The sequence below is a fragment of the Nothobranchius furzeri genome, chromosome 4 (assembly GCF_043380555.1).
Source record: "Nothobranchius furzeri strain GRZ-AD chromosome 4, NfurGRZ-RIMD1, whole genome shotgun sequence".
NCBI classification, from domain to species: Eukaryota; Metazoa; Chordata; class Actinopteri; order Cyprinodontiformes; family Nothobranchiidae; genus Nothobranchius; species Nothobranchius furzeri.
The window spans coordinates 51250419-51264678 of record NC_091744.1 but is presented as its reverse complement, the minus strand read 5'-3'; positions in this window follow the sequence as shown (position 1 = coordinate 51264678).

Genomic DNA, 14260 nt, shown 5'->3' with positions numbered 1-14260 from the left:
CTAGCCTTTTAGCGTTTTCCTTAATCTCACATGGTTTGTTATGAGAGTCACTGCCAAAAAGTTTTGTATGTGAGATTGCCTGATTTATCTGGTCATAAGTGAAATGTTTTTCAACTTTTATCAGATGCTTAATATAAAGAGCTAAATCATCTGCCACTATTCCCTCAAAAAGGTCATGCCCGAGACACGGAGGAAGACCCAAGCAGACATGAAATGTTGCTAGTGAGTTAAAACTGGAATCAAATTTGATTCCATTAACTATTTGTCATAATTCAGTTGTCGAACACTATCATTGTAGTTTGCAGGTGTTCTCTGTGGGCCAAACAGAAGTGGTGATTTTACAAATGTTTCTCTGTCAATCATGCAGTACCTACAAAAGTGTGTGCTACTGCTAAAATTTTCTGTGAATCCACCAATAGAGTGGGAACCAAGATTATCACCACAAATGGCAATCAATGATGCCTTGACGTTGGCTCCATCTTCCACCTGAAAACCTGAAAGCTTTTAGGTCTGTTGTGAGGTGGGACAATATTTTTTCTTGTCCAAAAGCCTTAAAATCCTGTTCTCTGCAAAGTAAGACAAGCTGTGCAGGGTCAACGGTGGATCGATTGTGTGGTAGCATTTCTCCTAGTGTCATGTACATGGCCATGATTTTGTGTTTTTTTCTTTTTTTTTTCCAGAACCTAAGGGATTAGTCACTTCAAATGCATCCATGTACAGAATGACTGAAACAGATGGTGACAATCCTTGTAAAATGCTATTTTATTTGAAGTTTTGGCCATCACTTACATAATTTAAAACCATTCCATTATGTACCAATTGGTTAGATTGAGCAAACTGCTCCTTTACTGTTGATTGCCTGTACAAGGCAGCAAGTGTCTCTTTTACTGGTACATACTGTCAAAAATGTTCTATTTCGTCTAGTCTTAGCCCTTAAGCTAGCTGCTATTGGGAGGATGATCTCAGCATCAGTCAATCATGAAGAGCTTAAATGTACGCCCACCAATGGTGGGCACCCCTTGTGGGTATATAAGTGGAGTGACTCCACTGTTCGCCTCCGTTATCTCTTCAAGCCAAGCTTAAGAGCTTTCTTTAAAGAGCAAATTATCGAAGAAACAACATTCAACTCACCAGCCATGTCCAGCGACGCCAGGAACTGCCCGGCCTGCCAGACGGGCTCCATCTCCAGCGGCAACCTGCACGCCAAGTGTGAGGTCTGTCTCGGGGCTCATCACACTGGCCTGGCCTTGACCCCCCAGGCCTCGTGCCCGTTTTGTGCCCCTCTGCCCATGGCTGAAAAGGTCCGCCGGGTCGAGTGCTTCACCCCCACCACCGACGAGGAAATTCCGGTGGCTGGCACGTACTCGCTGGACAAGGCCTTTCAGTTCTTCGTCGTCGGTCAGGAGCCGGCTGGCTCCTCCCGACTGGACGATGTCATCGACAGTGAGGAGTACGACGAGGCTGGCTGCCATAGCCCTTTTTCCCTCCTGTACAACAAGGAGGTCGACGAGCCTTGTGAGGAGTACGATGAGGCTGGCTGCCATAGCCCTTTTTCCCTCCTGTACAACACGGAGGTCGACGAGCCTTGTGAGGAGTACAACGAGGCTGGCTGCCATAGCCCTTTTTCCCTCCTGTACAACACGGAGGTCAACGAGCCTCGCTCAGTGGGTCCTCCTGCCCCAGTGGCTTCTAGCTCCTCCCTGCCAGCAGTTAAAGTACTGCTCCAGGAGCTGCCCACCCCATCATCTCCGCGGCCGCGGTCCACAAGGGGCTAGCCATTCCAGAACCAGCTCCGCCTGAGGCAGATGATTTGGCAGGAATTTTCGGGTCACCGCAGACGCGCTGTCCAGACCCCGTCTGGCCGCGTTTCCCCGCTGCCATGAGCTGCTGGACTGTCGCCTTCTCCGAGCCTGCTAGGCTTAAGGTGCCAATTTCCACATATGCGCCCATTACCAAGGTTGAGGGCTTCTCCGACCTGGGCTGGCCATCTGTTCCTCCACTGGAGCCGGACTTGGCCTCGCTATGTGGCGCCAAGAACCACCTCGCTGGTCCGCAAGCAATTCCCGCTTCTAAGCATGACCAGCTGCTCACGCGGCTCACCGATCATTCACACCAGTGTGCCTTCCAGACCGGCGCTGCAGGAAATAACATCGCCCTTCTTGCCTTTGGCATTTCCAAAATGGTGGAAGAGCTTGATGTTCCTGACGAGTCAAAAACCATCATTACCAAAACTGCTGGTGTCATTTTCAATCTGTGCGCTGCTGTACTCACCGGTTCTGCTCGCATTGCTGCCTGGCAGACCCTTATCCAGCGGGCCTTGTGGCTCAAGGCCCTGCCCTCCATTCTTGATCACCTGCTCAGGGAGATGCTGGAAGGCCCCATCACCTCTGACGTTCTGTTTGGTCCCCATCTTACGAGCATCATTAGCTGCGTTTACATGTGCCAAATTTCCTCAATCCGAGTGAAATCTTGGTTGATCGGAATTTCCGAATCTCTGTTCACATGGACACGAACTGAAATGATCTGATCATGCCTTGCGTACATATGCACCAAGCATTTAATCCGATTAAATAGGTTGAGCATGCGCAGAGTTGCCTTTCCCGAAAGAAAAATAGTAAACAAATGCCGTGAAACGAAATGAAAAATGTAAAAACAGAAATAACTATTCTTCCTGCTTTCCTGATCCATTTATTCAATTCAATATTTTTATTTAGCTCATAGAAGTTACGTTTTCTTCAGTGAATAACTGCAGATATATGCTTTGCTGCATTTTATTGTTGATTAAAATAAGGGAGTGTTATGTCTCTGCCTCTTGATCAGCTGGTCCGCGGGTCTGAAGTGACAGCTGTGCCGTTGCGCTGCGGCACGGGGGGGGGGGGGGATTAGACTCATGTTTTATTACTGAGCTCTGTTGTGGCTTATTATTAATAACATGTGACAATCAGCTGAAACAGTTGAGGAAAATCTGTTCAAACAAAATAACAGAAGATGTTCAGAAAGTTTAGAAGCCTGTGTTCATCATTAACGAACTGCCTCTCAGGTCATCTGCGTTTACGTGCTTTTAACACGAACTTTACTGTCGTCCAGAGTATTTAACCGAGGACGTTTTCCTACCCAACATCAGCCTCCAATCAGGTCTGTAAAACCCATATTATCCTGTGTTCTTTACAAGCGCGTCTCCATCACCTGCTGCAGAAGCTGCTGCGTTCAAAGATGACAGAAATGGGGATCCGTGCGCTGCAACCCCCGCGATAAACCTGCATATTTCCAGTACAGATTTGAACATGTTTGTCAAGTGATTTGTGCAATAATCAGATTTTTATGTTACTTCCACAAAATGCAAGTTCTGAATTAAATATTACTGAAACGGGGACGGCTTGTCGTTGGATTTAAAAGCCGCCGCTCGTTAATTACGCCGTCATTTTTGAAGTCAGGCAGTCCAACTGACAGCGGAGAGGACCGCTCGCTGTTGCACACATGCGCAGTGGGCATTATTTTACCCCAACAATCCGAATGGCTGTGTACATGCACGTCAATCGGAATGAAAAACGGAATAAACCACCTCTCTCAATCGGATTGAAATTTCAATCCGATCGGGCCGAATGGGATCAGAACATTCCGATTGACATGTTTACATGCAGAATTTTCGATCTGAATGGGCATTCAATCCGATTAAATATGCGCATGTAAACGTGGCTACTGAGAGGGCTCAGAAGGCGGCTGAACTGTCTGCCACGGTGCGAGACCTGGTCCACCCTCGGTCAGCCTCGCACTCCGGCCGTTCCTCCAGAGGATGGGACGAACAGCGCGGAAACTTCAGGCACCCAGCTGCACCGCCCGCCCCGCGGAGCCAGCCTCCCGCTTCGGCTCCACCTCAGCGGGACCAGGGAGTTGGCAGCCAACGGTTCTGAAAGAGCCAGCAGACGCCGTCTTGGCAGTCACAGGCGCAGGAACCTTGTCGAAAACAACCACAGAAACGACTCGTTGGGAGGAATGTTTGTGTGCTTATGACTGTAATGTTAACTCTGTGAATGATTTTGGTTTTGAAATAAAACCCAAATAACGTCACATTGAGAGCACAATCCTACAGTCCTCTGCAGAACCCTCTGCCGAATCCTCACACATGTTCCCCACACCAAGCACTGTAACACATCTGCATGTTCCCGCAGTCTGTCATGTTACACGGCTAGCTGTAAGGGTGCGCTCCATTTGCGCACCGGCCCCAGCCCCAGCCTCCGGCCAGGCCCAACTCATCCCGCTTCCCCCACAACGTTGGGCGGGACGGGATGTCATGGCGCTGTCGCGACCATGCGCGGCGACACGGTGCGTGGCTCCATCCGCTGGCACTTTGATGTCCCCGTGCATGGGCCTGGCTCCCACTCGTCCTTCATCCTTGGACTCCACACTCCGCGGTGCGGATCAGCCTCTTCCAGTTGTTCACACTCGCCCTTTCGAGCACAGCCCTCCATGGGTCGCTCCCAGTTCTCTGGTGCGAGCGACGGCCGTAAGGGCGTGAACCCAGTCCTAAGACATCGTTCATGTGACCTCGAACACGCATCCGCTGTCGGAACGCGCGCAAGAATGGCACCGCCTTTGCCTCATGAGCAAATGGATATCGGACACCATTCATTACGGTCACACACTCCATTTTCAGTCCACTCCTCCTCCCTTCAACGGGATCGTGGAGACGACGTTCACATCACAGGTACAATCTCAGGCCCTGGAGCTAGAGCTGCAGGAACTTCTGTCCAAGGACGCAATTTCCCAAGTCCCTCGCGGACGAGAGCTCTCAGGCTTCTACTCCCGCTACTTCGTAGTACCGAAGAAGTCGGGAGGAATGAGACCAATTCTCGACCTTTCCCTGTTCAACTGCTCCATAGCAGTGATGCATTTCCGCATGTTAACAATGAGGCAAGTCCTGGAATATGTGCGCTCCGGGGACTGGTTCACGTCAATAGACCTGAAAGACGCATACTTCCACATCCCAGTAATTCCCAAGCACCGGAAGTTCCTGTGCTTCTCATTCAAGGGAGTTCAATACCAGTTCAATCGTCTCCCTTTCGGCTACTCGCTAGCCCCACACACCTTCTCCAAATGTCTGGAGACCGCGCTGCAGCCACTGCGCACGGCGGGAATGACAGTTTAATTTTACCTGGACGATCTGCTCATATGCGCCTGGTCCAAGGGCGAGGCGTCAGAGCAAACCAGGAAGTTAATAGAGCATCTGTCAACCCTGGGGTTTTCCATAAACTGGGAGAAGAGCTCCGTCCTTCCATCCCAGTCGATTGTGTTTCTCGGGGTGGAGCTGAACGCCTCTCTACTGAGAGCATGTTTGTCTCCGGCGAGAGCGGCAGATCTCACCACGGTGATCTCCCGCGTGCAACCCCGCAAGATCGTGAGAGCCCTGTTAGTCATGAAACTTCTGGGCATGATGGCTGCAGCCCACGCTGTGGTGCCGCTAGGTTTACTGCACACAAGGCACCTGCAGCATTGCAACACAAGCTGACCAGTCGATTGCATGAGCAGCGACCACACCCTCCACCATAACAGGAAGTATCTTGAGTCTTGAGTCACAAGGCGCCTGCAGCGTTGGTTCATCCGCCTCCGGGTACACCCGATACATCAGAAGAGACGTATGTTGAGGGTTCCCCCTTCAGTGGGCGGGGACCTCGCTCACTGGGGGAATCCCTGCATCCTCTCACACGGGGTCCCCATCGGACGTCCTACGTTACACATATCTGTGTTTACGGATGCGTCACTGTTGGGATGGGGGGCACGTGCTTGTCCCATACGGTGGCAGATCGCTGGCCCTCCCACACGCACGAGCACAGAAATGTGTTGGAGCTTATGACAGTGAGGAATGTGATCAGACACTTCGCTGCCCTTCTCGAGGGCTGTCATGTCGAAGTTCACACAGACAACCAGGTGGCGGCAGCCTACATAAATTGCCATGGGGGAGTTCGATCCCCCCCACTATTGCGTGTAGCCACAGACTTACTGTGTTGGGCACATGTCCACCTGCTGTCCATCAAAGCCACCTACATTCCGGGGGTCCTGAATGTGGCAGCGGACATCCTGTCGAGAGGGGGATCCCGCAACTCCGACTGGCGTCTGCATCCCACACTGATATCACAGATCTGGATGAGGTTCGGGGAACCCTCTGTGGATCTGTTTGCGGCTCGCGAAAACGCACAGTGTCGCCTGTGGTTTTCCCTGAGTCCCCGGGACCATCCCCCGCTCGGAGCGGACACCTTCTCGCACCAGCCCTGGCCTCAGACACTCCTGTATGCGTTTCCGCCAGTCCTACTGATTCCCCGTCTCCTGGATCGAGTTAGGTCGGAACAGCTCTTGGTAATTCTGGTAGCTCCCAGACGCTTGTCCGCGTCATGGTTTCCGGACCTGCAAGCGCTAGTGTCCGGCTCTCCGTGGAGGCTCCAGTGGAGGGCGGACGCCCTTCTCCAGGCGGATGGGATAATCAAACATCCTCCGGAAATAGGCCAACGGCTGTGGGTCTGGCCGCTGAGCGGTCACGCTTAGAGGCTTCTGGGCTGCCGCATGATGTGGTCGCCACGATTCAGAGTGCGCGGGCACCTTCTACCGTCACATCTTATGCTGCTAAATGGGCAGCTTTCCAGAAATGGTGCACGGAGCGAAATGTTCATGCGCTCTCCTGCCAGCTGGCGGATGTCCTATTGTTTCTGCAGATACTGATGGACAGGGGCCTCGCAGTCAGCACTATTAAAACATATGTTGCAGCTATCTCATCCTGTCACCAGGGTTTTGGAGATAGATCTGTTTTCAATCATCCGCTCACAAAGCCTGTTTGTGCACTACAGAGATTTTTCCCTTGGGCAGGCGCTGTCGACCCAGCGTCTTTCACACTGGCTGTGTGACGCCATTTCACATTCTTACACATCATCAGGGCGGGATCCTCCTGAGACACTCAGGGCTCACTCAGCCAGAGGGCTTTCCTCTTCTATGGCGCTCCACAGTGGTGTGTCGATGGAAGACATTTGTCAGGCTGCTTCATGGGCTTCACCCTGTTCCTTTACTCGTTATTGTTTACAAGATGTGGCTTCAGGATCCATCACTCGTTTGGACCTCAGCGGGCTGATTGAAGGCATTATGGCACCACATCAGCCTTGCTTGGATGATTTTCATCCTCTTGTGGATGATAATTTTAGTGGGGCCCCACTCTCCTCTCTGGTTGCCTCAGCCTTTTAAGCCCTGGGCTGCGGCTGAGCATCCCTCACTAAAAGGAAACATGTTGGGTGTGTCCATTGGTTGAGCTAACCAGTGTGGCGTAAACCCATCCAGCTGCGCATTATTCCAATAGCAGCTAGCTTAAGGGCTAAGACTAGATGAAACAGAACGTTGGTTACGTATTGTAACCCCAGATTCTATGAGTCTAGTCGCAGCCCTTAAGCCAATGGCCCCACTGGTTCTGTTAGGACTAAGAGCCATCAGAGGCGAACAGTGGAGTCGCTCCACTTATGTACCCACAAGGGGTGCCCACCATTGGTGGGCGTACATTTAAGCTCTTCATGATTGACTGATGCCGAGATCATCTTTCCAATAGCAGCTAGCTTAAGGGCTGTGACTAGAGTCATAGAATCTGGGGTTACAGTATGTAACCAGCATTTCTTTTTCATCCGAATCGGTTCCCAAGTATAACTGGGTTGGAGCAACATAGTCAAACTTTTCTTTGAAAAATGTTTTCCTAGTTCTGTCTGATCTCAAGATACCATCATTGTAAATTGTTAGTAGATCCTCTTGTTCAAGTTCTTTAACAATATTCTGTATTTCAGTTTCATTTAAGTTATTCTGTTCCAGCTTCTCCTCTACTTTTTTAATTACTTGGCTCATTCCGGTGGAGTGGATTTGTTGAAATTCCTGAACTATGCACTGTATGTACTGTTGTTGCTGGTAAAAGAAGTTTGGCTTGTAGTTTTAAGTAAAATAGTGCTAAGTTCTTTAGAAATGTGTCAGGGTTAGACTCTGAGTTGTTTTCATGACTTTCAAGAGGAGACAAAATATCATCATAATGGACCTGGGTGTGTTCACCTGTAACATGATCATAGGTTTGTACATCTGCATTCTTTGGTTCTTCTTGTTTTGGAACAAATTGTTGCCTGTGTTTTCTTGAGATGTGTGTGGCAAAAGAAGACCTCACTCTGAAATATTTTGAGCAACCCTCAAATGGACAAGTGATTTTTTTGCCATTACATATGTGTACTCTTAAATGAATGCACATCAAGGAAATATCTGCTGCAAAATCACATCCTTGAACACTACATTCATGAATGCCACCTGGCTGATAAGTCTGGATTTTTTGTGACGCTAGATGTATGATTCCTGTGTGTGTGTGACTTTAATGCAGAAAATGTTCTAAAAATGGCAGAACATCCATGCTTTCGTTCTTTTTTAAACACAGAAACAGTTTTGTTTACCTGTTTGTAGCTACGGTTTCACCGACAACTGCCGGCTTCTTCAGGCTGACGCTGATGGTGGCGCGTCACTTCCTTCTCCGTTTATCTGCGGGCAGCAGAGGACGTTGTCGCCCTCTACTGCCCGCTCTCCCCTCTCCGACGATGCAGTCCCATGCGTGGTCCAGCGTGTAAACTCCGTCGTCCCTGTTCATGGTCCCACATCCACGTCTCCTTATCTCGATTGCTTCCTTGATCCATCTTTTGTATTTTTGTTGTTCAGTGGTTATGATCCGTGTGCTGTCCCAGTCCATTATATGGTTTTCTCTTAAGCAATGTTCTGTTACGGCTGACTTTTTTATTGTACTTTCTGCTTCTTCTTTTGCTGCTCTTGTGTGTTTACGATTTGCCTCTTTCTCGCACTCCTTTCTGTGTTCTATTGTCCGTGTATTGAGTTGGCGTCCGGTTTCTCCTAAGTATGTTTTATTGATAAACGGAGAAGGAAGTGACGCGCCACCATCAGCGTCAGCCTGAAGAAGCCGGCAGTTGTCGGCGAAACTGTAGCTACAAACAGGTAAACAAAACTGTTTCTGTGTTTAAAAAAGAACGAAAGCATGGATTTACAAAGACACAGCAAGAACACACCTAAGAATGGCAGAATATGTTTCTATGCCACATGAAAACTGGTGGTTAGCCAAATTTCTGTGACTTTTTGCATGAACAAAAAAGCTTTTGTAACTTTCACTGCCATGGCTACAAACTTAACACCTAAACATAGTTGAAGTCCTCAAACAATTACTAAAAATATAGATTAGACTTCGGTTATGTGGGAAAAAAAAAAAAAAAAAACGCCAGTTAGTGTGGCGTTGTGCCCAAGCTCATCTGAATTATTATTATTTTTTTCGAATTGTGTTCTACGCTACGCAGAGTCAAACGATAAGACCACAAATTGTTTTAGACAATGTCAGCTTTTATTTTTGTGTGAAGAAAAAACAAAGAAAAAAAGTGATGAGAAAAATCCGCAAAGTCCCGTTCTCTTCTAAATAAAGCTCTGAAATCATAAAAGCTAATAGAAATGTTGGCAAAAACACACATACCCACAGCAAAACTCCACTAAAAAGACAGCACATTGAAAAGCTTAAATGAAAAGTTTACCTTGGATAGTAGGTACTTGCTGGAACTTGGTCTTTTTGCTGGAGAAATTAACAAGCGCTGCCGGTAGTCTTTCCCGTGTACGATGTCCCACACTTGCTCGCGTGCCGGTGAACTGTGGTTATGACCGCTCTTTTTGAAAAAGTGGCGGTTCTCCGTCTTGAAGGATTTAACAAACTAAATTATTAAATGCAAAGCTGACCGTTAATAACAGCTACTTACTGTAATTTTATAATAACTGTAATTTTACAGTAATAAATTGTAAATCTGGTAACTCGGCTGATGCAATCGTACCTTACAACCTCCGTTCGCTTTGCTTTCTTTGAACTGCAGCTGATTAAAGTCGGGCATGAGGACCCGTTTTACTGTGCTGTGGTTTATCGTCCATCTGATCCAAACAGTTCTTTCCTTCAGGAGTTCAGTTACTTTTTATCTTCCATTGTGAAGCTGTCCAGACTGGTGATTGTTGATTATTTTAACATCCACGTTGATGATCCCTCAGACCACTTTGCCATGACCTTCTCCAGGCTCATGGACTCCTTTAGCCATCCATCTGGGACCTTTTGACATCCTTTAACTAGGGTGACCATATGTCCTCTTTCTCCCGGACATGTCCACTTTTCACTCTCTGTCCAGGGCATCCGGGGGTTTCCTACATAGATCAAAATGTCCGGTTTTTCATCCAGAAGCAGGGATCGAATTATGGGGGGGCTAGATATCTTTCAGGGAAAGATCCAGTTTCTGCCTATATTACAATATGTATGGACTGTCAGCGTTATGGTGTCAGGTTTCCGCCAAAACCCGTGCAAGCGTAGCCAAAACCCGTGCACGCGTATTGTGCACATCGCGCGTGCGAACGGGACTCGCGCGTGGAGGTTAGAACCTCATGAGTGAAAATATACATGGCGAGGAGGTCATTTGTACACTGAGAGGGTATCGCGTCATACCCCTGTCAAAACCCGTGCACGCGCATTGGGTCCACAGCGCGCGTGTGAACGGGACTCGCGAGCGAAAATATACATGGCAGCGCGCGTGTGAACGGGACTCGCGAGCGGAAATATACATGGCGAGAGGTCATTTGTGCACTGAGAGGGAGCAAACTGTGTCTGTGAGCGCACAAGGATGTGCACAAGTGACAAACCTGCGTGCGCGCGTGGTCAACGAGCACACGGCAGAGGAAAACGTGCGCGCGCGGCAGCCTCTGTGCGCGCTCGGCAGCCTCTCTGCGCGCTCGGTTTCTGACTCCTGCTCGCTCGGCTGTAAGGGTTTTGGCACTCTGGAGGCGTGGCCTGTGGCAGATCTTCTCTGTCCTCTGATTGGTTAGTGTACCCCGCACTTTACCCTCTACCTATCTATATAAAAAAGTCTGCTAGTCAAGTAGTCGCTGGCATAGCTCAGTTGGAAGAGCGGGTGACTCTCGCCCCGTAGGATCCAGGTTCGAGGCCGGGCAAGGAAAATGCAGTAGATGTCATGTTAATTTTTCTTAATTTCAGGTATTTTACAGTTGTGACCGTTCAACTGTCATTAAACGTCCGAATGTTTGCTGGGCAGTGTTTTAAAAAGTGCACATAAGCTAGATGGTTTTAACCATATAAAATTACATTTTTTGTGATACTGGAAAAATACATACTGAAATAAAACTACTGATTGAAAACTTTATGACTGTGGTTGTACAATATATGACTCACTAATACACTGCAAACTCCCTTAGAGTGGGGCTTCCAGAGAGAGAGAGAGAGAGAGAGAGAGAGAGAGAGAGAGACAGAGAGAGAGACAGAGAGAGAAAAGTTCTTGCCTCATTAATGAATTGTTTATTTTTTTCAGTATTTAATTGACAAATTATCCTTTCAAATAATTAATTGATGAGTTACATAATTGTCCATTTAGAATTGTTGAATGGACTGAGTCAAGTTTGGTGCACTTTATATATTTCAAAACATGTTTTTTTATTTTATTTTAATGATGCATATAAATAATTTAAATGTTAATTTAATGAAATATTTCTATTTTTTCATTACCTCACCCTTGTTTTGACAAAAACGGGACCTTGCTGGATAATATCATGGAGAAACTATTTGTTCACAGTACATGGCTCAGTGAGGATCTGTGTACCGAAGGAGGAGATACTCAGAAATCTGTCTGCAGATTGTTACAACCCAGACTGGAAGTGGCGGGCTGTAATAAGAAAGGAGACCAAACAGAGGAGTGGGGGTTCAACAACTGATTTATTTAACAAAAGTAAGGATTTACTAAAGCAAGTTAGTGAACAGAAAATGGCCATCTCAAGGTTTTACTCGGATGTCCCTCAGCAGGGTGCAGCACTGTTGAAGGTCATCTGAATGAAAGCTTGATATGCAGTTTCTTTATGAAAGTGTGTAAATATACAGTATGGTTGCCGTACATATGTTGAGGTTCTCAGACATCAGGCTTCTTTGCCCAGGCCTTCACTAGTGGGCTATTTTAAAAGTTGGTAAGGAGAAAAACCACAGCATATAGCTGATTGTTTACAAATGCAAGGAGGGGAATAACAATCAAAATGCTTGTGTTCTTGGACCAGATGAATGGAGCGCTCCACATGCACTCAGAGATGTTATGGCTTCTGTTTCTATAACTTTACATGCAGACATTTGAGGTTTGCCAGAAAGAAAAGCTGGCCTGTACACTTTGCAGGGCACAATGTCATCAATGCAGAAACCCCTGTCTACCAAGATGACCATCTCTAGTTGTAGCATTTTCAACACACCAGATTCCCAGGTTGGTCGCTGATAGTTCCAGCATACAGTGCTGAGACAAAGGTCACTGGCCTATGTGGCACAATCCAAATGAACCTCTTCAGAGTGCAGTTGAACTTGAGGAAAATATATGACTCTGGAAGAGAGGGGAATATGGCCATTGACACCTCAGATCAGTGCAGTCAAGATTTACTGGTGTTTGGGTAGTCCTGAACGTGTTGTGATGCCCCCACCATCTCATTGGGTTTTCATTTGTGTTTAATTGTGTTTTTCTTCTGTTGTAGGCAGCTGGTTAAGCAGCCTTGGAGGCACCTGGGCTCAGGGTGTGGTGCTGCCTACAAAGCCTACTGTTTTTCTGCTTTCACTGGGTCTCTCCTGTGTGGTGGAGAGTCCTCACTGGCCATTTTCTGTTCACTAACTTGCTTTAGTAAATCCTTACTTTTGTTAAATAAATCAGTTGTTGAACCCCCACTCCTCTGTTTGGTCTCCTTTCTTATTACAGCCCACCACTTCCAGTCTGGGTTGTAACAATCTGCAGACAGATTTCTGAGTATCTCCTCCTTCGGTACACAGATCCTCACTGAGCCATGTACTGTGAACAAATAGTTTCTCCATGATATTATCCAGCAAGGTCCCGTTTTTGTCAAAACAAGGGTGAGGTAATGAAAAAATAGAAATATTTCATTAAATTAACATTTAAATTATTTATATGCATCATTAAAATAAAAAAAAAACATGTTTTGAAATATATAAAGTGCACCAAACTTGACTCAGTCCATTCAACAATTCTAAATGGACAATTATGTAACTCATCAATTAATTATTTGAAAGGATAATTTGTCAATTAAATACTGAAAAAAATAAACAATTCATTAATGAGGCAAGAACTTTTCTCTCTCTGTCTCTCTCTCTGTCTCTCTCTCTCTCTCTCTCTCTCTCTCTCTCTCTCTCTGGAAGCCCCACTCTAAGGGAGTTTGCAGTGTATTAGTGAGTCATATATTGTACAACCACAGTCATAAAGTTTTCAATCAGTAGTTTTATTTCAGTATGTATTTTTCCAGTATCACAAAAAATGTAATTTTATATGGTTAAAACCATCTAGCTTATGTGCACTTTTTAAAACACTGCCCAGCAAACATTCGGACGTTTAATGACAGTTGAACGGTCACAACTGTAAAATACCTGAAATTAAGAAAAATTAACATGACATCTACTGCATTTTCCTTGCCCGGCCTCGAACCTGGGTCCTCCGGGGCGAGAGTCACCCGCTCTTCCAACTGAGCTATGCCAGCGACTACTTGACTAGTAGACTTTTTTATATAGATAGGTAGAGGGTAAAGTGCGGGGTACACTAACCAATCAGAGGACAGAGAAGATCTGCCACAGGCCACGCCTCCAGAGTGCCAAAACCCTTACAGCCGAGCGAGCAGGAGTCAGAAACCGAGCGCGCAGAGAGGCTGCCGAGCGCGCACAGAGGCTGCCGCGCGCGCATGTTTTCCTCTGCCGTGTGCTCGTTGACCACGCGCGCACGCAGGTTTGTCACTTGTGCACATCCTTGTGCGCTCACAGACACAGTTTGCTCCCTCTCAGTGCACAAATGACCTCTCGCCATGTATATTTCCGCTCGCGAGTCCCGTTCACACGCGCGCTGTGGACCCAATGCGCGTGCACGGGTTGTGGCACGCTTTAAACGCCATAAGAGGGAGCAAACTGTGTCTGTGAGCACACAAGGATGTGCACAAGTGACAAACCTGCGTGCGCTCGTTGGCCAACGAGCACACGGCAGAGGAAAACATGCGCGCGGCAGCCTCACTGCGCGCTCGGTGCGGCAGCCTCACTGCAGGTGTGGCAGCCTTTCTGCGCGCTCGGTTTCTGATTCTGCTCGCTCGGCTGTTGGGAGTTTTGGCACTCTGGAGGCGTGGAAGAATTAAAGTGCCAGAAACTGAGCAG